At 39.5% G+C, this 25,589-nt stretch overlaps 1 long non-coding RNA gene across 1 annotated transcript; it reads left to right on the top strand.

Annotated features, from left to right (window-relative positions):
• Positions 1 to 15,471: 15,471 nt before the first annotated feature.
• On the top strand, positions 15,472 to 16,457 carry LOC140006427 (uncharacterized). The gene is made up of 2 exons (XR_011814035.1): positions 15,472 to 15,561; positions 16,293 to 16,457. It is a non-coding gene; the product is annotated as an uncharacterized lncRNA (long non-coding RNA).
• Positions 16,458 to 25,589: the final 9,132 nt, after the last annotated feature.

The following is a 25,589-nucleotide window of genomic DNA, read 5'->3' on the forward strand; positions in this document are numbered from 1 at the left end:
CGTGCCAAACGAGCCTCACAAGAGTTGACTTTGGAGCAATTTTTCACCACACATTTTATCTTCTTGGAGAAGCTAACTTAGATCAGAATTACTCTCTCTCTTCTCTCTCCTCACAGCCGGCCAAGCTCCTCCCTCTCTCTAACTCATTTGCAACAAAAATTCTGCACACTAACCTCACTCAAAACCACCCCAAATCACCTCCAAATCACACCAAACTTGGAGACCACTTAGCAAACCTTTTGGAGGTTGGTTTTAGCTAACAAAAGGCTGCATCTTCACGGTTTCTTGGAGCTTCAAGAGGGCCGAAATTTTCTGGTCTTGCACACCCAAGGAAGAGGTAATGATCAACCCATGAATTCTTGTCTTTTGGAGGTTATATAGCAAGATTAAGCTCATGCATGCACTTAGTTACTTGATTATGGTGTAAAAATGTGATTGTGGGCTCTTGGAATTCCCACACTTGGGTTGTTGTTGCTGATGTGATGATTAATGGTGATTATATTGTTGGTTTAGTGATTATAATGATGCATTAGTGATGGATAATTAGTGGAAACTCCTTTGGGTGTAAGAGACTAAAACTTCCGATTTTGCCCCTGGTATGTTCGGCCATTTCCAGGCCAAATTTTAATGGTTTAATGGCTTGGATTGGATGTTTATAGGATGTATTTGATGTGTGAAAATTTTCATTGGAAAATATTGGGGTTTGATGGAGCAAATGAATTTTTTTTTTCGAAACCAGCAAACCTGGAAACTGACTCGCGTATGTCTCTGACCAGCAGTAGTATTTTGGCTATAACTCTGTCCTCGGAGGTCGAAATCATGTGCCGTCGGTGGCGTTTGAAACTAGACATTCCTAGCTTTAATTTGGTATATGATTCACGTTCTGATTCCTTGTGACCAAGCCGAACCAAATGTTTTAAGTTCGCTGTCCTGTTGCTCTGTTCGTCTGGAATGAAGTGTGCAGGCAGCAACTTGATGCCCGAATTTGAACCAGATGGGTGCCGAATTTGGAAACGATTTCTTCTGTGATATTTTAAATCTATGAATGTATTTTCCAACGGCGTAAACCATGCTCGATTTCGAGCTATAATGACTGAGTTGTGACTGAATCAAGTGAACTGCTCTGTTTTGGAAAACCCTAATGTTGGGACTGGTTTGGAACCAAATCTTGGAATGAACTTGTTAGTTGATGTTTTGATATTAAACACTTACCAAAGATATTATGGGTGTATCTTAGACCCTTATTTCACAAATGAACCATGGTTGGATAACTTTCTTGGTTAGACGATTGCAAATTGGGAAATGCAAGTCAAAGGCAGTTTGCCTTAGGATTTTTCTTGAACTTTGGTGGGCTAATTAACTACCTTGCCGAAGGTATTTTTCCCCGAAATTCGATAGAGAGGTACCTTCCATATACTATTGAAACACTGCCAATTTTGGTGCCAATTCAAGTTCGTTTCGATACCTAAATAAAATTCTAAAGTTGGGGGTTCAAATCTGGAAATTCTTCTCCAGTCTTGAATTTGCTCAACTTCGGGCTACCGTATCTCGGTGCTCGAAACTCCGATTCTTGATCCGCTTGTTTTTTCATACACTTCACTTGCAACACTAATTGAGCTGAAAATTTCAGAGGCCGGTTTGCAACGTGCGAATCGTGCCGAATTTTCAAAGTTGGCCGAAATCCAACTCAATTCTGCCTTGTAAACTGAAGCTGCGTCTTCAAACCCATTTTTGATCACTTTCCGCCTCGATTCATGGAAAAGTGTCTTCTAGGAACTTATAGTACTCTCTAAGAGGTTTCTAACGGTATAAAGTTTTCCAATTTTCGACTTATACCGGGCGAGTTACGATTTTTCAAAGATTTATCATAAAACTGGAAAATTTTCCAATTCCAAGAAAATAGAGTTTTTCAAAAAACTCTTTATTCTTTTTATATTCTTAAACGTTTTGCTTACGATTTTCATGATAAAAACTCAAATAATATTATACCTAATAAAAGGCAAGTTGAACCTCGATTTACGTGTAATTGAGGTTCCTTTTTGCAAAATAATTCTTAGATTGTACTAGTGTACAATCTTTCTTGATAAGTGGGTTAATTGTGTGATTATCCACTATTAAATTGCCAGGCACACAAGGAGACCTTCAAGAGGATCTCACCGTGGACACTTGAACTTCCGGAAAATAATTCTTGTTGAATTGCTCGGTGAGTGTCAAGTGTGTGAATTTTGATACTTGTTTAATTGTGGTATTTGTTGAAAGTTTTAAAAATAAGGGCGGGTGTGTACTTTATCGCACTCGTTCTAATTTCAAATGAATGAATGGAATGTCTTGAATGAATGAATGAAATGCAATGTTATGTCATGAATGCTTGTGTCGTTGGAGTGAACCTCCTCGACTTTCAAAAAATATGGGGGACGCCCAAACTCATAGGCCGACCTTGAACTCGAGCCGGCAATGGGCTTGGTCGGGAACTTGGGCGAGCCATGAGATTATAAGCTCGACCTAATAAGAGGTCTTGCTTGGCATACTTGTAGAGTATCGCCCAATAATAGACTTGTGGGCCCTTGAGGTGTACGGTGGACGGAGGGAAGTAAGTGGTGATCTACGGAAATGGAAATACCGACCCGGTTGACAGGAGGGTTAATGCGGGAAGGTATATGAATGACAACGGCAGAACAAGTGGAACTTAGCTCCTGAGAGCTACTATATCCTTGAATTGTTTCTAATTACTTTTCCTGTTTGAATAATTGATTATTGAAAAGACGTGATTTTATTTATTAAAGTTGGGATTGTTATTTGATTACGTGCTTGCATGTGTGTTCTTGGCCTCACGAGCGTTAGCTCACCCTATAGTTTTGTTTTCCTTAACAGGACCGACTCTTGGAGAAATATGGAGAAACCATCCGTTGTAATTTTGTTAAGACTCCTGTTATATATTTTGACTAGGCCCTGGTTTGGGTTGTACTTTTGGAAATTGTAAACTTGAAAGATTTGGGCCCTGATGTGTACTTTGAATTTAGGTCGTTTCATGATTTACCGATGTACTGGTTATACATTAAGTGACTTCTTAAGCTTGAACGCTTCCGCATTATTGTATTCATATTGTTCTCATCGAAGAGATTAGTTCGGTTTGAAATTGAATGGAATTGCTTGAGTCCTGGCGTGAGCTGGGCAGGCGTCCGCGGATACCCTTTGGTCCGCCTTAGGGAGATGTGGGGCGTTACAATAGAGATAATATTGCCATTTTTTCAAAGCAAACACAACAGCTGCAAGCTCCAAGTCATGGGTTGGATAGTTCTGTTCATGAGGTTTTAACTATCGAGACGCATAGGCAATCACATTCCTATTTTGCATCAACACGCACCCTAGCCCCTCTTTTGAAGCATCGGTATAAACCGTGTAACTATCGTTCCCATTGGGCAAAGCTAAAATTGGTGCCATAGTCAATTGCTTCTTAAGCTCTTGGAAACTATTCTCACACTTAACATCCCAAATGTACTTTCCTTGTTTCTTGGTCAAGTTAGTCAAGGGTCCCGCAATTCTCGAGAAGTTCTTTATAAATCGGCGGTAGTACCCTGCTAAACCTAGAAAACTTCGCACCTCAGTGGGATTCTCTAGCCGCTTCCATTTGGCTACAGCTTCCACTTTCGTCGGGTCTACAGCAAGCCCATCTTTTGAGATTATATGACCTAGGAACGCCACTTTTTCCAGCCAAAATTCACACTTGTTGAACTTAACGAACAATTGGTGCTCTCTTAGGGTCTGCAGCACTATTCGCAAGTGTTGTTCATGCTCCTCCCTTGACTTCGAATATATTAGGATACCATCAATGAACACCACTACAAACCTATCCAAGTAAGGTTTAAATACTCGATGCATTAAATCCATGAATGCCGCTGGAGCATTGGTGAAGCCAAAAGACATTACTGCAAACTCAAAATGCCCATACCGAGTGTTAAACGCCGTTTTTGGTACATCATCCTTTCTGATTCTCAATTGATAGTACCCCTGTCGAAGATCCAATTTTGAAAACACCACAGCCCCTTGTAACTGGTCAAACAACTCATCAATGTGGGGTAAAGGATATTTATTCTTAACAGTTACTGAATTCAATCTCGATAGTCAATGTACAACCTTAAACTCTCGTCCTTCTTTTTAACAAATAGCACTGGAGCTCCCCACGGCGACTCGCTCTCATGTATGAATCCCCGTTCTAACAAGTCTTGCAATTGCACCTTTGACTCCTTAAACTCAGCAGGTGCCATTCGATAAGGGGTTTTAGAGATTGGAGTAGTTCCGGGTACTAGATCAACCTTAAACTCAATCTCCCTTTCGGGTGGCAATGACCCAAACTCCTCCGAAAATACATCCGAGTAATCACTGATCACCGGCATGTCTTCCAACTTCATCTTTTCTCCCGGAGTGTTAACTAGAAAGGCTAGATAACCGCGTGCCCCACGACTAAGCAATTTCCTAGCCCTTATTCCCGAAATGAGCGCAAACGAGGTTAACATACTTCTCACGTCTAACTTCAAAGTTGCCTCACCTGGTATGCAAAACTCTACTACCTTCATTCTACAATCTACCCGAGCATGGTAATGTGTGCTAGTCAATCCATACCTAGAATGACATCGTACCCCTTAATGGCTAGACTAATGAGGTCAACTACCAATTTCCGTTCGCCAACCCAAATATCACAATTTCTATACACCTCATTCGCAAGTAAAACTTGGTTACCCGTAGGTGTTCTTACTTCTAAGTCATAAGGTAGCCTTTCAACTTCCATGTCAATTCCAAGCATAAATGTAGGGTTAACGAAAGAATGAGTAGCACCGGGATCTATCAAAATTTTTGCTAACCGGTGAAAAACAGGGATCGTACCTTCTACTACCCCCGTTGGTTCAGGTACGGATTGTTGGTCCAGCGAATATATTCTGGCCGGTACCCTCGACCTGGTCCCTCCAACATTGGTCGGCTTTGGGTTTGACCTGGCAGTCGACTGAGTATCACTGATCAACGGGCAGTTGACTATTTGGTGTTCCACGCTTCCACACCATAGGCACTTCCAAGCTTTTCTCCAGCATTCATCCTCAGTATGGTTCAGTTTCCCACAATATCCGCATGTTACTCAGGGAGTGGAGGTCTGGCTTCCCTGTGGAATACCTCTACCTTGTCCTCGACCACCTTGGCCTCCTCTCTGGGCACCTCCCCTTGATGCGCTCAGAAACCGTCCACCTCCAACCGCACGACCAGACTTAGCAGGTGGCATGCTTCGATCACTCCGCACTGACCCTTGGGCTCCACTAGGTCCCCATTTCCGTTTGGCGTGGAAATTTCTCACTTGTGCCCTGGCAGTCTCTATCCTTAGGGCCTTCTCCAACACCTCCGTAAACGTATTAATTTGGGTTGTCGCCAAGGCTTCTTGTAACTCCACATTTAGCCCTTGCACAAATCTCCGTATTTTTCTTTGCTCCGTAGCTATCAGTTCGGGAGCAAATTTGGACAACTTTGTAAACTGAGTCTCATACTCAGCTACACTCAACATTCCCTAACGGAGTTTAATAAAATCGTCCTCTCGCTTCTCCTAGACGATAGGTGGAAGGTATTTCTCGTTAAACTCCCGTACAAAGTTTAACCAGGTGCACGCAGTTCCTTCTCTCTCCCATTTGGCCCTAACTACATTCCACCATGCCCTGGTTAGCCCCTCGAACTGGAAAACTGCGAATTGCACTTGCCTCTCCTCTATATAGTTTAAGGCGGTTAAGATGTTGATCATAGCCTCTAGCCATTTATCGGCCCCCTCCGGGTCTAGTCCACCTAAGAACTTGGGTGGAGAGAGCTTCTGGAATCTCTCTAAGGCCCTATCTTGCCCATTATCGGGATCCCTAGGTTGGTTTTGTGATGGCCCCACCTTCCCCTAAGGCGAACCAAAGGGTTTAGCGGACCGCCTGCCCAGCTCTCGCCGGGACTCAATCGTTCCCTACAGTCCTCAAATAGATTACAATATAAATCTCAAATATTACATCAAATTCTCCAATAATTACATGTCATAAGCGAAGCGGAAACAATTCCCAACTATACATAAAATGATTTCCAAATCCAAACTGTACAAGATATATGCCATCCAGTCACGTGAATAATTACTACAAGCCTTCCTTCGTCACGAGCCCTGTGGAGGGGAACAAAATATTTTTGGGGTGAGCTAAAAGCTCAGCGAGTAACCAGTAAAATCAGTAATCAAATCAGTTTCCCAATAGTTAATTTCAATGATGTCATGAATCAGTAATCAAATGTACGTTTATTGCTCTCGTGAGCCAATGAAATCATTGTACTTAAACATCCAACGCTCAAATTGATCAGTTAACAATGAAACAGTGATAGGGAGCCCTTTGGTGCTCCAGATGAACAATAAACAGTGGTGGAGACGTTGGTTCTAAGCACAAGACTTCCCAAGAACTCATTGAAGCCAAACCATGTCATGAACTTGTCGCGCCCCATTTTTTGATAAATAAATAAATGGTTTAAAAATGTATTTTGTGATTGGAAAATGAATCGTGATTTAAAAGAAAAATGGGTCTAAATGGGGTTTTGAGAATGCGACGATTTGACCCAAAATTATAGTTTAAAAAGGGTTTTTAAAACTAAATACGGAGTCGCCACTTGGTAATGAGTTAAGGTGTACCAAGTCACCTAAAAATGTATTTTTAAAGAAAAATAGGAAAGAGTAGTGAGAAACCCTTTTTAAACGACTCCTAGTCTACGTAAACCAAAGAAGAAGGTTCGGGAGTCACATTTGACAAAGGGGAAGGCAAGGATAAAATCCAAGGCACCCCTTTGACCTAGCCAAGGCTAGTTGCGTTGATTTAATCAAAGATTTTCTTGTTTTAACCAAAGAATTTATTACATTTGGATGCACTACATGAATGCAAATCCTAGACCTAGGGGTATTGAGGGAAATTTCTCTTCAAAGGTTAAGTGGTGCCAATCACATTAATTGTGAAGCCCAATAACGATCCTTCGAAGAAGTCACGAATAATGCAAGTGGAATTGCTCAAACAAGGAAAGAAAATATGAGAGGTGTGCAAATGAAGGCAAAAGTGCTCGTGTGCAAGTAAAGGGATAAAAAATGCATATGTGCAAATGAGACAAAGTGTTCGTGTGCAAGTGAAGGGATAAAAAGGTGTACGTGTGCAAATGAGAGGAGAAGTGTTCGTGTGCAAGTGAAGGGATAAAGGTGTATGTGTGCAAATGAGAGGAGAAGTGAAAGTATAAAATGATAAAGTGGATTAAAAAATGCATGAGCCTAGGGAATTCATGCATATTGGGTACGGGGAGACCTAAATGGTGACTTAATTTGCCCTTTTATAGAGGGAATACAAGCGTGCTAAGGCTTAGAAAAAGCCACACTCGTCTATATCCCATATTTAAGGGGACTCTCAAGCAAATGAACCCTATAGCTAGCATGAAATGCAAAAATCCTAAAATGGAGGGAAAAGGGGTTCGAGGGGCATGCAAAATGATAAAACTAAAAAGAATGCATGACATGTAATGAACATGCAAATATGTACTTAATGAGGGGAAGTCCCTAAGGGTCTAGCATTGGACTAGCCCATTCTATGAATTCCGACTAGCGTTGGACTAGCGGAAACGTATATTCATCCATTCACATTCATTCATGGCTATGGAAAGCGAGTAGACATGCCAAACACTTGTAAACACATAGCACATAACACTTAGCATGCTCGACTAGATGCAAGGCCCTAACGAAGCAAATTAACACGTAGCAAATAAGCATGCAAGACACATAAGACAATCAAAGCCCTAACTATTACATTTGCTAGCTAGGCACACGTCTTCGATAGGTCTTCATTGAATGCTCCTCCAAGCCCTATCTATTACATTCACTAACTAAAACAAAAGGGGGAAGGGGAAAATGGACAAGAAAGCTCGCCAAGCCCTATCTATTACAAGCCAAGAGGTGTACACATACCCCATAATGAATAACTTAAATAAAAGTAAAAGTAGATGAAATAAATGCAAGGAATTAAGGGAAAGCAAGAAAAGCGAAGTAGACATGCATATTCACATAACACGTAGGAGCACGTAGGGTCAAATGAAGTGCAAATATAAGGGGTAGAATGTACCTCCCTTGAATCGACACCCTAACGTAGTGAAGTTACTAATTTACCCTCCAAAATAATAAAAAGGTCAAGGTACCACTTAAATTATCAAATAAATCAGAGAAAATGGAAACAAACGTCAAATTGAATCACTCGAAGCATTCCAAGGAAAGTAAACTACTCGTACTTAACCAATTAAGACAAACAAAGACCCAATTGAAAAAATTAAAGAGGTCTAAAGGGCCAATTTATTACTATTATAAACACTAAGGGACTAAAAAACATAAAATAAAATTAAGAATCTAAGGTGAAACTTACCAAATCAAACTAGAAAATTCACAAAAAGGTAAACGAGGAGCAATTTACTAGTAGCTAAACAACCAAATGCCAAAGAATCCAAAAAAATCAAATTAACTACAAGTCTAGGAAAAAGAAATTATTAGACCCTTCAAATTCATTCTACAACCCCTTAGGTATCTACCCAAAACAAATCAAGATGTATTAAAGAGGAAATGGCATGTTAGGACCTAATTGCAAATCAAGAACCCAATTGTCAACATTAATCAACCATTCAAAATCAATCAACACATCTAAGAACTTCAAATGTCTCAATAGCCAAGAAAGGATCAAGCAATGGTTCAAATTCAAACATTTTAGGACCTAATTGCAAGAACATGGAATGTAATTGGGTCACAGTGCAACAAAGGGAGACTTGGGGGGTCAAAATGCAATTTTTGGAAGATCTTTTCATGCAAACCATGCAAACCTACGAAACTCATGTTCCTGCAATTTTCCAGCAACTATTCTTTCAGCAATCTTTCATTTAGCCCAGATGCATTTGTATAGAGCAAAACAATGGATTCAACGACTCAACTTGATCGCAACAACTTAGAAGAAGATTATGCAAAATCTGGAAAAACTTTCATGCAAGTTCATGCAAAGTTACGTGAGAAACATGCTGCAGCAAAACTTTACAAATTAATGAAGCTATCGGCGAAGCTCTGCTACATAATCTTTAAGCACAAGGTTCAGCAATTTCAGCACAGCAGATTCATACAACAACTTTTGAAATTTCTCCAATTAAACATGGCTGGATATCCTTTAACAATGCAAAATAGTTGGAAGAATTTCATGCAAAGCTACGAAGGCTATGAACTTTTGCAACTTCGTTTGTTCATCCGAGACAATTTTATGCAAAGTTATTCAAATGAATCCTAACCCATTACAACACCAAATGCGAGAGCTTGTGATCAGGGAGAGATATAAGTTCCAACAAAACTTCCGAACACAAAATGCAATAAAATGAGCTGACCATTAGCTCGACTTCGAATGCAGATTTCAGAAAAACAAAGCAACTAAACAATGCAAAGAATTGTTTGTGAAGGAAAACTAAAGACTCTTGTCCCTGGTTTCCCAACAAGAGGGTTCCAAAACATCCAAGGGGAAGAGCTAAGATTAGTCCTTGACTGATTACAAGATAAAAAGAAAGAAACTGAAATGCTAGAAACTCTTCAGCAAATCCGGCTTAAAAACTCTTCTTTTACAAAGGAAACCATACCCATCACGCCACGCTAAACTCAAAGCAAGAGAGAAACAGATGCGACCCCAGAAACAGCCAAGAACAACATGCCAAGAGTTGAGTAAACCAAAACTGCAGCAACCTAAGAGAGCAGGAAAGCTATTCGCACTGCTGCTGCAACATGCCGAGAGCATCAGGCTTGTTGCAGCAGATATTTTACGCTCAAAAACCAGTTAAACACCATTGAAATTCAGCCAACAATCTTCCAACTTTGCAAATGTAAAACCTTTGAATTTCAGCATAAAAATCAGAATGAAAAACACGCACCAACTGGGGACCTTCATATTCTATCCAACAGATGACTTCAGACACATTTTCAAATCAATTGACCAAGTAAATATCATTTTTCCTTTCAAAGTTGATGTCTTTGCTACTAAAATACAGCTTGGGAACGAAATAAACAACACCAACCAGATTTGGAACTCTAACAAACTTGTCATGAAAATAACAGCAAAGGCAACAGCGTTAAGCCACAATGATAAGGAAAACAGCTACTGCAAGTCAAACAGGAAGTACTGCCGAAATTCCATGTTATATTCTGATTTTTGCTGATTCAAACACATGTGGGTCAGTCATGAGCTCACGAATTCATGATATAACCTCACAAAGAAATCCAAGTTGCTGTCCCTATCCGCTACTCACTGATTTTCTATCTCAACCAGATTTGAACAACTGGATGCATAGGAGGAACAACCACGAAGGAAAGAAAAAAAAACGACCCAGAACGTAACAGGAAGTATCTCAACATTTCTGAGCCAAATCTGATGGTATCTAACTGATAAAAGATAAAGATAATACCTTAATCACCAAGCGAGGCGAGGGATGCCCGAGAAAAGGTTCGGATGGTTCTACCAGAACTTCAAAGTCACGCCAACGGAACACGATGATGATGATTCAGTCATCCTCTTACAACCCCAAGCCAGACTCTCTCTTTCTTTTGCTGTTTTCTCTCTTTTACCGTCGCGCATACACACTCTCTACTTCCTCAAGATTTTTCAGCCGCCACTCTCAGAACTTTTCTCTCCGTTGTCAAGCCGTTCTCTTTCTCTGGTCTATCTTTTCTTTTCTGCCGATTTGCAGCTATCCCCCCTAGCCTCTCTCTATCTCCAAAACTCTCTCTTTCTTTCTAGCCGTCTACCTCAAAATCCCCCACAGAACTTCAGCTTTCTCGTTTTCTTCCTTCAGCCGTCAAGAGGTTCCCTCTCTCTCTATCTCCCTGTCGGCTGCCCTTTCTTTTTATATCACCGAGCCTCCCTCTTAGCCCTTATCTGAATGGTTAGCAACCACCCCAAAACCCCCATGCTCTTTGCTTAGCCATCCGATGGCTCTTATGCACGAAAACAGTTTTTTTTTTTTTTTACTTAATTTAAATCATAATAATAATAATAATTCAAACAAGCTTAAACTTAAATAAAATGTACAAAATTAATAACCAAAAGATAAAAAGCTAAGATTTTCCTCTTTTTCTTTTCTTCTTTTCCTTTTTTTTCATTTTTCAATTTTTCATCATTTTTTTCATTTTTAAATAATGAAACTAAATCTGAAACAACTAAACATATTTTTTGAACGCTTTTCTTTTCTTTTCGAGAAATTCTATGCTAAAAACTTAAAAATAATAATAATAACATGAAAAACTAAAAAACTAAAAACTAAAAAGGTGAATAAAACTAACAAACTGAAAACACTAAAATTTTGGTGTCTACAGTTTGCCCCTCTTTGTCTGAGTTTTGAAAAAACTTGAGACAAAGAAGTAGACACCAAATACTTACCTGCGTTATTCGGTTGCGAATGTCTGGAACGACTGAGGATTGACCCCGACAAGAAACTTAAAACGGGACTGACCCGAACAAGAAATTTTTGCTATCGGGACTGACCCGAACAGGAACTTTGAAATCGGGACCGACCCGAACAGGAATTTAAAACGGGACTGACCCGAACAGAAATTTAAACGGGACTGACCCGAACAGAATTTAAACGGGATTGACCCGAATAGAATTTAAACGGGACTGACCCGAACAGAAATTTAAACGGGACTGACCCGAACAGAATTTAAACAGGACTGACTCGAACAGAAATTTAAACGGGACTGACCCGAACAGAATTTAAACGGGACTGACTTGAATAAAACTTAAACTCATGGGACTGGCCCGAATAAAACTGTAAATGGGATAGACAGAAATGTAAATGGGATAGACCCGAACAGCAATGTAAATGGGATGCACACTAGTGGGACTGACCCATGGCTAGTGGCAGTGTGAATGAAATGCTCACTAGTGGGACTGACCCACGGCTAGTGGCTAGAAAATGAAAGGCTCACCAGTGGGACAAACCCACGGCTAGTGGCGAAGAAAATGCTCACGGACGGGACAAACCCAGCTCCAATAGCAATGAGAATGAGATGCTTACTGACGGGACAAACCCAGTTCCCGTAGCAATAAAATGATTTTGATAATCGGACAGTAGGATAAAACCCGAGCCTGCCTAGGTCGGAGGGATAAAACCCATACCCAACAAAAATAAAAGCGGTCAGTGGGATAAAATCCGAGCCTGCCGAGGTCGGAGGGATAAAACCCATGCCCAACGAAAATAAAAGCGGTCAGTGGGATAAAACCCGAGCCTGCCGAGGTCGGAGGGATAAAACCCGTGCCCAACGAAAATAAAAGCGGTCAGTGGGATAAAACCCGAGCCTGCCGAGGTCGGAGGGATAAAACCCGTGCCCAACGAAAATAAAAGCGGTCAGTGGGATAAAACCCGAGCCTGCCGAGGTCGGAGGGATAAAACCCGTGCCCTAACGAAAATAAAAGCGGTCAGTAGGATAAAACCCGAGCCTGCCGAGGTCGGAGGGATAAAACCCGTGCCCAACGAAAATAAAAGCGGTCAGTGGGATAAAACCCGAGCCTGCCAAGGTCGGAGGGATAAAACCCGTGCCCTAACGAAAATAAAAGCGGTCAGTGGGATAAAACCCGAGCCTGCCGAGGTCGGAGGGATAAAACCCGTGCCCAACGAAAATAAAAGCGGTCAGTGGGATAAAACCCGAGCCTGCCGAGGTCGGAGGGATAAAACCCGTGCCCTAACGAAAATAAAAGCGGTCAATGGGATAAAACCCAAGCCTGCCCAAAAGGAAATTGGCGGCACGAAATCCAGGCCCAACGGGATCTTGTGAAGTTGGCGGCACGAAATCCAGGCCCAACGAGATTTTTGAAAGGTTGGCGGCACAAAGCCCAGGCCCAACGTGAACTTTGGAATGTTGGCGGCATTAAATCCAGGCCCAACTTGATCTTTGGAATGTTGGCGGCACCAAGTCCAGGCCCAACTTGATATTTGGGATGTTGGCGGCACCAAGTCCAGGCCCAACGGGATTTTTGAAATGTTGGAGGCACCAAATCCATGCCCAACGAGATTTTTGTGAAGTTGGCGGCACCAAATCCAGGCCCAACTTAATTTTTGGCCTTTTGATTTGATTTTGAATTTTTTTTTTTTGTTTTTTTTTTGTTTTTGTTTTTCAAAAATAATTTGCCCCAAGTGTAGGGCCCTTTTCCCTTCTTTCTTCTCTTTCTTCGGCATTGGCTTTGTGAGGCCCCAGTTCGTTCTACGTTGATATATTCATTAATTGGGCGGTAACGTTTGGTTTTGGGAGTATTTCGAAAACCCTAAGTAGGGATTAAGATTTGAACCCTAAGTTCCGGTTAAGATTGAAAACCCGTTTTCCTACATTTTCTTTATTAGAAAATGCCTCAGATAATTTTTATTGAGTAAATAGAGTTTTTAGATGATTTTTCTAGTATTAGTTAGTTTTTGAGAAATTAAGAACGTATATCGGACGTGGGACCCATTAGTGCGAAAAGTTCGGAAAAATTCGGCCAATTAGATTAAATTCCGGATACTGTGTAAAATTTATCGGGTGTTAAGAGATAAGTTGAGAGTGAGAAGTGAATGATGTGAGGGGGAAAAAGAAAGATAAGAATGCATTAATGAGTGTGACAAGTGTCACAATATGATTGGTTGGACTTTATGGTTTACTATTCACATTTTTGACTTTTGACCAAAATTAGTTAATATCTCCAAAAATTCACAAAAAAATCACCATTTTTCACCTCTTGATGGCCGAACCTCTCAAGCTCAAGAAGAAAGAAATTCTTCAACTTTCAAGCTTCCATTTCACTCAATCTTCCAAAACCAACCACATAACTTAGATTCTACTCCATAAAATCTATCCTTTGGGTGCTTGTGAGTGGTCTATTGAAGTTTGTTTGAAGATTTAAGGTGTCCAACATCTTCCTCTTTCTTGGTTACTTGGTAAGTGGTATATGAACACCCTCCTATATCTAATGATGTTGAATTTATGCCTAATGGTGGCTATTGTGTTAGAAATTGTGGTTTATTTCATGGTTTGGAATGAATTGGTTGAGTTTTTATTTTTTTTTGGAATTTTCTGGTTTCATATGATCTTGATGGTGTGGTTGTTTTTGATGGTTGGTAATAAGGGGCTTTGGCTCTAGTAGGTGCATTTGATAGGAAATTGCAATCAATTTTGAATTTGGAAGAATTTCTGGAAAATTAGGGTTCTTGGTTGAACATTCTATCCGAAATTTTAGGTCATAGATAGAGGCCGAATTGGACTTTGCTCAAAACATGAAAGTTGTAGGTATTGATGTGTTTGAGGTGCCTGTAAAAGTTCAGGTCAATCGGAGTAGCGTAGACTGAGAAAAGTCGAATTTACCCTTGCTGTTCTGGTTTTGGCCGAATGTAAGAACTGCGATTGTAATTGGTTGTTTTGGTTGGGATTGCTTCTGAATTGGTTGTTATGGTCTTCTGATGAAATGTATCCTTAAATCTTAGCTTTCATATGGCTTTGGAATCTCGGAATTTGGACTTAGGTAGCCTGTTTTATGATGTTTGTGCTAGAATACATTTTGTGAATCTGTTTTTCCGATGCTTGTGTAGTATCTTGCATTTGTGACCTAGTTACACTCAAAACTGGATTGAGTGGCCTTCTTCAACATTGTAGCCTCTTAGGTCCTGAATCTACTTGTAAAATTTCAGGTCAAATGGATTAGTGTATCCTGAGTTATGGACAAAACCATCAGGCCTGTTTTAGACGTTCGTTTGTGTACATTTTGAATTTCAGTTTCTGACCGTGGGTTTTTCCGTATTGATCCCATTCGATCTGGGTGTCGACTCCTTCCTAAGAAATTTAGATCTTGGTCTCAGCTTCGAAACGGTATAAAGTACGTCGGAATCCGAGTTCCGTAGCTTCTGTTATGACCCAAACAATATAGATCGTCAGAACTGCCTTGTATCTGGACAGTTCTGACGGGTATTTTGGCACTCGATTTTCGTTCTATTCTGAGTGGATTCAGATCTTGGCCAAAACATCAAAGTTTTAGCCTTATGTTTCAGCTTTCTAACGCCTCTGGAATTTCTTGATTTCAATTTCTGAGCCGTGAGTTACGGCCTTGCAAACAGGGCCTGTTTGGTAAACCGCAATGAAACAGCTGGCACTGTTTCGTGCATTTTTGACCTATACCTATTGAGATCTGGGTTGAGATACCTAAATTAAAGTTGTAGCTCTTCCTTTTAGCTTCGAAACGGTGTCTCACCCACCTTGATCCGACACTCCTAGCCTAACTTTTGACCAAAACGGTTTGAGATGGCAGATCTGGCCGTCCCGTTTGCCGTTTCCGCACTGGCGCGTGCCAATTTTGCCGTTTTGCTTGTTTTAAGTACGTTAGTGGCCGTTTGTGATATATTATGACACAATCTTCTATTTCAGACAGTGGTGAGCTAGGCGGAGCCGGTGGGGCCCACTACTAGCGAACACGCGCGAAGCGATTTTGCTTTAGTACTACTTTTGTATTTTGGGTAAGTATTCAGGCCAGTTTGGTGTGTTTTCTTTGCTATGTGTTTGAGATATGTGAAAAGGGCACTTAGGCGAGGGTGTACTTTATCGCACTCGACCTAAACCCTAATTTGAATGTATAATTGTATTTGGCATATGTATATGAACCTTTTGGAACCAAAACCCTTGAGCTTGTGGCTCGGGGCGACTTTCGAATAAAGTTTGTGAAGTTTGCAAAGTTTGTGATTTTGAATAATTTTGTGAAGTTTGTGAGTTTGGGGCGAACTCTTGACCTGGTTGGACTATTCGAGCCGGTTAGGGCTTGGTCGAAGTCAGTCCAACTTAGTCTGAGGTCACCAAGTTTGTAGGTTCATGTTATGAACCAATTTTGTGAATCCGGTTCACCGAGAAGGTGACCAAGTTTGTGACCCGAGCTTGTGACTCAAGCTCAAGTTTGTGATTTCGTTCGCCCGGGCAAGTTTGTGAGGTGACTGGCCAGTGAGGGTGATAAGGTGTCGGTGGGTGTACAAGTGAAGTTCTACGGACTATTATTTGCGGTCGACGGAGTGTCGGCAGGAGATCATGCATGGCACATGAATTGGCTTTGGAGCCACCCGTATCCTTATTATATGATGTTGTTCTTTTCTGCTTTTGCTTTACTCTTATTGTGTAATTGTTGCTACATGAATTTACGCTTTCGCCCCTGTTTACTTACTAAGCATATAGCTTACCCCATTCCTTTTGTTTTCCTTAGCAGGGGCCGACGCGGGGACTTTTGGCTCGTATACTAGTATAGTTAGTTTGGCTTGTAATAGTTGAACAGTTAGGATGTTTGTTTTTGTTTTGGTGGTTTGACTCGATACTTTTGGAGAATGGAATTATAACTCTTTTGGGATTGTATATATTGTATTTAGAGCTCTTTCGAACTTTAAGTTTTGAGTCCTGGCGCGAGCTAGGCAGGCGGCCCGCCGATACCCTTGGGTTCGCCCTTGGGAGAAGTGGGGTCGTCACAGGCTTCCCACATTACCAGATGCTTTTTCGTCGTTTTGAACCATGAATACCTGTACAAGGGGTTCATCAAAGTATGACATGCATTCAAATTTCTTATTTGGAAAGAACAGCGTGATTGATTTGACATCCTCAAATGTATTACAAAAATTTTTGCCCCAGTGTGGGCTATTTTGCAAAATCTCTCACATGAAAATTTGCCCCAGCATGGACCTTTTTTAATTGCAAAAAATTTGTTTGAATGACTCTCCATTTATTTGAACAAAGTAAGCAATTGCTTTTCCTAACATATTATGTGAAGAAAATTTGAATGTCTTGCTTAAACTCATATAGCACATTTCATGATGAATTTCTCAAAATAATGCCAAATTACGAAAGATTTCTTCCCCACTTTAGCATCAATGCTTTAGGTAATGGGTCACCATTTGTTGTTGGTTCATCTGTCAGGACCAATCAAGTGACTTTATTTTTTTATTTGGAAGCGGCTGAAGGAAATGGGAGGTCAAGATTTGTCTTATTTTGGTGCTCAAAACTATAATCGATTTAACATCACATCTTAGTGAAAGCAGAAAGTTTGTCACCCTTGTTTAAGAAAATTGAGTCAACATATAAGCTTTAAGCTTGCAACAAAAGGGTAGGAACGATAGCTAAACATGCGAAAACTGGTTATACCCTTATGATCACAAATGATTGATGGATTCCCTATAATTCTCACTTTGGATTGTCATGAAGGAATAAGTCAACGATGGACTTTGTTAGCTTGTAATGTGGCTTGAAACGATAATTGAAGGATAAGACTTTCAAGGACATTGCACCACAGATCGCATTTTTCCAAAATTGCCCCTATTTTGAACCCGAAGATTCTGAACTTTGTTTGATTACTCAATAGTGACTTCACCATCGAATCTTTTGTATTTCATTTTTTCTTTTTGCTTTTCCGTTTTTTCCTTTGATCTGGTGGGTTTTCACATGGTGAGTAGCGTCAACCCCATACCCAAGCAATTCAGAAATACAGCTAAAATTTTCCGGCATCAGAAATTTTCTTGACAGGGCCATCGCAAAGAACAGAAGTCAGGACTTTCGGCTTTTGTAATGGGGTCAGGTGGGGTGTTTAGAAAAGTTAAGGCTTGAAGGCAGATTTTAAGAGTGGTTTGAAGAATCTGAGATCGCATTGTTGCGTCAACCCTATTTTAGGGTTAAATCAAAATTTGCCCCAGTTTATGCTCAATTGAGGCTTTTTCTTTTTCTTTTTCTTTCTTTTTGGGCTTTGATTGATTTTTTTTTTTCTTTTTTTCTTTCTGCCCCCCTTTTTTTTTGAACTTTTCACAAAATTTGCCCTAGTTTACTTGTGAACTGAGGTTCTCTTTTCTTCTTTTGTCTTTTGATTTTGTGGCTTTTCACTTTTTCATTTCTTGAAATTTTCCTTTTCAACTAAAACTTGCCCCAGTGTGGGGTTTGCGATTCTTAGGGGTTGCCAAATGAAGTATTTTATTCTGAAGGCTCAAAAGGGAAAACTAGGGATAGAATGTCCGATTGGAAAAGAAGATGGCCTGACTTGTATTCCGTTCCTTACAATAACTCTGAAAGGAAACTTTCGTTAATGCGAAATTTTTTTTTGCATGTATCTGAATTAATTGACTGAGGAAGACTCTTCATAAGTGGTTCGTCGGACAAAACCCTTCCTTTTCTTCTTTTTTTACAAAATTGGAACCCAAGTGGAATCAAATTTTCCCAATTTACGGTTCCCTTTTCCCTTTTCCTTTTTCCTTTTTCAAAATTCCCCAATCTCCTTCCCCAATGTGGGGTGCGATCATATGTGCACTCGAAAAGAACCACTAATTTTTAGCTCAAATGAGGATGCAAGGGATGATTAGTGTTTAGATTATAGAAATGACGGCCAAAGCATCATTCTTACACTTCATGACAATCAACGTAACACAATGCTCATTGAAAATCCACTCCCCTTTTTGATATTTGAAAATTTTCCAATATAGGGTAGTGATCATTAAGGCGCTCATTTGAAACGAAATTATTCTTTCAAAGGCTCAAATGGGAGAGCAAATGATAAAATGTGTATGGGTAGAGAAAAGAATGCTCGAAGTATCATTCCAAATTTTCAAAACAAACAAGAATAATGCACATTTTTGCTTTCACTTAGATGTGAATTGAATCGGTTACACAATGGATATTTTCAAGCAAAGATGGCCCCAATTTGCAATTTATCAATCAATGTGACTGATTTTATTCTGGGGTTAAGTGAAGGAGAAAAGGTATCTCATCGGGCTTTTTGAGTGACCATTCACCTCTTTTCCTGAGCATTCTTATTGTATGGCTCGGATTGCCAATCGAGTGTAAGGATTTTAGGAAGCATACACTTGTGAAATTCAGGCTATAGGTTGAGAAATCTCAAATTGGGTCTTATTTCTCAAAATTCATCATGAAATCTCCAATGAGTAAGAATAAAGAATGAAATGCACATAAATATACACAAAACAATAATTATCCAAAAAATTTTATTGTTGAAAAAGTTTGAAACAAAATTTTTCATTCAATTATGATACAAATGAGAAGAGAGAAACTCGTAAAGAGCTCAACATATACACTTTTTGTCTCCTTTTCTTTTGGAACAAAATGTATTAACAAATCAAATAAATAGAATTTCCCTTTTGGAAATAATTACAAAATCTCTCAGAGGCTTTAGCATAGAGCTTCCAGATAGATCTTACATGTTTTCGTGGCAAGGTCTGCCCAAGAATCAAGTAATACTTGTAATCTTCAAACTTTATTGAATCAAAATTATCATCAGATATAGAAGAATATTTTCGTCTTATAGAAACATTTTTATGAATGCAGGGGAGGGGGAAAACAAAATAAAAATACCCAGAGTTAGTAGGCAAAACTGCAAAATCGGTATGCATGTCCTATGGGGGAACCCTTTTTGTGCCAAGGGTAGGCCTAGCATGAAAATGCAATCCGCTAGAATAGGCACTTATACAATACCTGATGGATCCGATCAACTTGTTGAGTGAAAAATAATTTTGAAAAATTTGGCCCATTCGAATGAGAAGAGACGTTTGTCAAAATGAGGATCTCGTCCGAAGGGATTGATTACTTTTGATCGATACAAGAACTTGCAAAAACGCACGGGTTTGACCTTGACGAACTTCCTATCGAAGAGATTGGAATTCGTTGACCAAATTTTTTCAGTGAAGCACGGGTCAAAACCTCAACTGATCAAATGGCTGGATGCAATGGATGGTTTTCCCAAAATCGACTAAATTTCTCAATTTGGAATTCGACATTGAAACCCTAATTGGTTAAACGGGTTGAATGAAATTGATAATTTATTTAAAATCGATCGCATTGCCCTAAAAAGGGAAACGGGTCAAATGAATTGAATGAAATTTAATTTACTCAAAATTGACCGAATCATCCTAAAAAAGGAACTTGATCGGATGAATTGAATGAAATTGAGAATTTTATTCAAAATTGGCCAGATCGCCCTAAAAGAAGGAACTTGGTCAAATGAATCGAATGAAATTGAGAATTTATTCAAAATTGGCCAGATCGCCCTAAAAGGGTAAATTGGTAAAATGAATCGACGATTTATTCAAAATCGATCGGATGACCCTAAAAAGGGTAAATTGGTCAAACGACCCTAAATAGGGTAATTTGGTCAAATGAATTGATGATTTATTCAAAATCGACCGGATGACCCTAAAAAGGGTAAATTGGTCAAACGACCCTAAAAAGGGTAATTTGGTCAAATGAATTGATGATTTATTCAAAAATTGACCGAATGACCCTAAAAAGGGTAAATTAGTCAAATGAATGGTTTATTCAAAATTGATTATGAATTGACAAAAATGGATCGATTGAATCGTCCGGCCATTGGTGGCTTCAAAAAAATAGTCTATGAGCCTTCTAAAATCACGATTTGGCCTCAATTTATTTATTGTCTCAATAGGAGGCATTATTTGTGAATTTCTTCAAATTACTGTCCTTTACGCAAGGGAATTTTACCAAGTTTGATAAAATGGCCAAAAAAGTGATTATTAGACGTTCATATTCCAAAAATCACTCTATGAAAATGATCGGATCCTACCTTACCTTGTGCACTACTCCTTTGGATGGTACAAAATGTAAACGTGCAAGTCTCGTTGGATTAAGTATCCGAGACACAAGGTGGTTTATTCCTAAACACGGGATTCCCTATGTGGCATTCCCTTTCTATGGTTTATGCATGATGCCATTTATTAAAACGAAGTAAATATGTGACAAATACGGCCTAAAGGACATGAATAATGCATCGGGGGGGAAAAAGTCTAAAAATGAAATGTATTTATTGAAAATTAAGTGTAATGACTGAAATTTAAACATGTGAGTTATCTAATGGGGTAGGTCACTAAAAGAGTGCCAAAGTGGCCTCTTATTGCTAAGGCACATGAATGCAAGCCAAGAAAACAAAAGAATGGTTAGTGCAATTGATAGTACACATAACACATTGGGAGCAATTTAGAAAAGAAATATAATAAAGCAAGTAAAAGGGGTAGAACCCCTTCCCTCGTGCCTAATGTGCTTAAAAGAGGGTGAGGCCGACTCTAACCTAGGAAAATTCTAATATGGATGCATGAGGTTGGGGTTCACTAATGCGACTAGACTCAATAAGGTTTAAAAGGTCCCCAAGCCTTCAGACCTAAAGGCCAAGGGTCATCACTCCCAAGGCCTTTGATCGGTGGCTCGAGTGATCCCTTAGGTAGCGCTATGGGCGCAGTGCACACCATCCGCCTACCCAAGGCAATCAATCCTAATCCTACAAGGCGGTGTGGGATAGCGCCCACGAAAAATAAAATAAAATGGGATAACGATAAGTAAACGTGCACGTATGAAGTGTTCCCTATTTTGAGGGAAGGGGTTGAGAACCATGCGAGGCTCTAAAGGTGACACACACCCCCCCCAAATGCAATGCAAGCGCGAGATAAACATACATCCAATCAACCAATCATACATGCGTGAGCGAGGGAGTAATTAATACGCGCGAAATGCAAAATCCTAAAAAGGAAAAATGCAACCCTAAAACACCCAAATGTGATATATGAAAAGGTTAAAAGAAGAAAAAGGTTGATTAAATCAATTTTGCTCGGACTCTCAAATTTCCCCAGTGGAGTCGCCAACTGTCGCGCCCCATTTTTTGATAAATAAATAAATGGTTTAAAAATGTATTTTGTGATTGGAAAATGAATCGTGATTTAAAAGAAAAATGGGTCTAAATGGGGTTTTGAGAATGCGAAGATTTGACCCAAAATTATAGTTTAAAAAGGGTTTTTAAAACTAAATACGGAGTCGCCACTTGGTAATGAGTTAAGGTGTACCAAGTCACCTAAAAATGTATTTTTAAAGAAAAATAGGAAAGAGTAGTGAGAAACCCTTTTTAAACGACTCCTAGTCTACGTAAACCAAAGAAGAAGGTTCGGGAGTCACATTTGACAAAGGGGAAGGCAAGGATAAAATCCAAGGCACCCCTTTGACCTAAGCCAAGGCTAGTTGCGTTGATTTAATCAAAGATTTTCTTGTTTTAACCAAAGAATTTATTACATTTGGATGCACTACATGAATGCAAATCCTAGACCTAGGGGTATTGAGGGAAATTTCTCTTCAAAGGTTAAGTGGTGCCAATCACATTAATTGTGAAGCCCAATAACGATCCTTCGAAGAAGTCACGAATAATGCAAGTGGAATGCTCAAACAAGGAAAGAAAATATGAGAGGTGTGCAAATGAAGGCAAAAGTGCTCGTGTGCAAGTAAAGGGATAAAAAATGCATATGTGCAAATGAGACAAAGTGTTCGTGTGCAAGTGAAGGGATAAAAAGGTGTACGTGTGCAAATGAGAGGAGAAGTGTTCGTGTGCAAGTGAAGGGATAAAGGTGTATGTGTGCAAATGAGAGGAGAAGTGAAAGTATAAAATGATAAAGTGGATTAAAAAATGCATGAGCCTAGGGAATTCATGCATATTGGGTACGGGGAGACCTAAATGGTGACTTAATTTGCCCTTTTATAGAGGGAATACAAGCGTGCTAAGGCTTAGAAAAAGCCACACTCGTCTATATCCCATATTTAAGGGGACTCTCAAGCAAATGAACCCTATAGCTAGCATGAAATGCAAAAATCCTAAAATGGAGGGAAAAGGGGTTCGAGGGGCATGCAAAATGATAAAACTAAAAAGAATGCATGACATGTAATGAACATGCAAATATGTACTTAATGAGGGGAAGTCCCTAAGGGTCTAGCATTGGACTAGCCCATTCTATGAATTCCGACTAGCGTTGGACTAGCGGAACGTATATTCATCCATTCACATTCATTCATGGCTATGGAAAGCGAGTAGACATGCCAAACACTTGTAAACACATAGCACATAACACTTAGCATGCTCGACTAGATGCAAGGCCCTAACGAAGCAAATTAACACGTAGCAAATAAGCATGCAAGACACATAAGACAATCAAAGCCCTAACTATTACATTTGCTAGCTAGGCACACGTCTTCGATAGGTCTTCATTGAATGCTCCTCCAAGCCCTATCTATTACATTCACTAACTAAAACAAAAGGGGGAAGGGGAAAATGGACAAGAAAGCTCGCCAAGCCCTATCTATTACAAGCCAAGAGGTGTACACATACCCCATAATGAATAACTTAAATAAAAGTAAAAGTAGATGAAATAAATGCAAGGAATTAAGGGAAAGCAAGAAAAGCGAAGTAGACATGCATATTCACATAACACGTAGGAGCACGTAGGGTCAAATGAAGTGCAAATATAAGGGGTAGAATGTACCTCCCTTGAATCGACGCCCTAACGTAGTGAAGTTACTAATTTACCCTCCAAAATAATAAAAAGGTCAAGGTACCACTTAAATTATCAAATAAATCAGAGAAAATGGAAACAAACGTCAAATTGAATCACTCGAAGCATTCCAAGGAAAGTAAACTACTCGTACTTAACCAATTAAGACAAACAAAGACCCAATTGAAAAAATTAAAGAGGTCTAAAGGGCCAATTTATTACTATTATAAACACTAAGGGACTAAAAAACATAAAATAAAATTAAGAATCTAAGGTGAAACTTACCAAATCAAACTAGAAAATTCACAAAAAGGTAAACGAGGAGCAATTTACTAGTAGCTAAACAACCAAATGCCAAAGAATCCAAAAAAATCAAATTAACTACAAGTCTAGGAAAAAGAAATTATTAGACCCTTCAAATTCATTCTACAACCCCTTAGGTATCTACCCAAAACAAATCAAGATGTATTAAAGAGGAAATGGCATGTTAGGACCTAATTGCAAATCAAGAACCCAATTGTCAACATTAATCAACCATTCAAAATCAATCAACACATCTAAGAACTTCAAATGTCTCAATAGCCAAGAAAGGATCAAGCAATGGTTCAAATTCAAACATTTTAGGACCTAATTGCAAGAACATGGAATGTAATTGGGTCACAGTGCAACAAAGGGAGACTTGGGGGGTCAAAATGCAATTTTTGGAAGATCTTTTCATGCAAACCATGCAAACCTACGAAACTCATGTTCCTGCAATTTTCCAGCAACTATTCTTTCAGCAATCTTTCATTTAGCCCAGATGCATTTGTATAGAGCAAAACAATGGATTCAACGACTCAACTTGATCGCAACAACTTAGAAGAAGATTATGCAAAATCTGGAAAAACTTTCATGCAAGTTCATGCCAAGTTACGTGAGAAACATGCTGCAGCAAAACTTTACAAATTAATGAAGCTATCGGCGAAGCTCTGCTACATAATCTTTAAGCACAAGGTTCAGCAATTTCAGCACAGCAGATTCATACAACAACTTTTGAAATTTCTCCAATTAAACATGGCTGGATATCCTTTAACAATGCAAAATAGTTGGAAGAATTTCATGCAAAGCTACGAAGGCTATGAACTTTTGCAACTTCCTTTGTTCATCCGAGACAATTTTATGCAAAGTTATTCAAATGAATCCTAACCCATTACAACACCAAATGCGAGAGCTTGTGATCAGGGAGAGATATAAGTTCCAACAAAACTTCCGAACACAAAATGCAATAAAATGAGCTGACCATTAGCTCGACTTCGAATGCAGATTTCAGAAAAACAAAGCAACTAAACAATGCAAAGAATTGTTTGTGAAGGAAAACTAAAGACTCTTGTCCCTGGTTTCCCAACAAGAGGGTTCCAAAACATCCAAGGGGAAGAGCTAAGATTAGTCCTTGACTGATTACAAGATAAAAAGAAAGAAACTGAAATGCTAGAAACTCTTCAGCAAATCCGGCTTAAAAACTCTTCTTTTACAAAGGAAACCATACCCATCACGCCACGCTAAACTCAAAGCAAGAGAGAAACAGATGCGACCCCAGAAACAGCCAAGAACAACATGCCAAGAGTTGAGTAAACCAAAACTGCAGCAACCTAAGAGAGCAGGAAAGCTATTCGCACTGCTGCTGCAACATGCCGAGAGCATCAGGCTTGTTGCAGCAGATATTTTACGCTCAAAAACCAGTTAAACACCATTGAAATTCAGCCAACAATCTTCCAACTTTGCAAATGTAAAACCTTTGAATTTCAGCATAAAAATCAGAATGAAAAACACGCACCAACTGGGGACCTTCATATTCTATCCAACAGATGACTTCAGACACATTTTCAAATCAATTGACCAAGTAAATATCATTTTTCCTTTCAAAGTTGATGTCTTTGCTACTAAAATACAGCTTGGGAACGAAATAAACAACACCAACCAGATTTGGAACTCTAACAAACTTGTCATGAAAATAACAGCAAAGGCAACAGCGTTAAGCCACAATGATAAGGAAAACAGCTACTGCAAGTCAAACAGGAAGTACTGCCGAAATTCCATGTTATATTCTGATTTTTGCTGATTCAAACACATGTGGGTCAGTCATGAGCTCACGAATTCATGATATTACCTCACAAAGAAATCCAAGTTGCTGTCCCTATCCGCTACTCACTGATTTTCTATCT

This window comes from Coffea arabica, chromosome 1c (assembly GCF_036785885.1).
Source record: "Coffea arabica cultivar ET-39 chromosome 1c, Coffea Arabica ET-39 HiFi, whole genome shotgun sequence".
Lineage (NCBI taxonomy): Eukaryota > Viridiplantae > Streptophyta > Magnoliopsida > Gentianales > Rubiaceae > Coffea > Coffea arabica.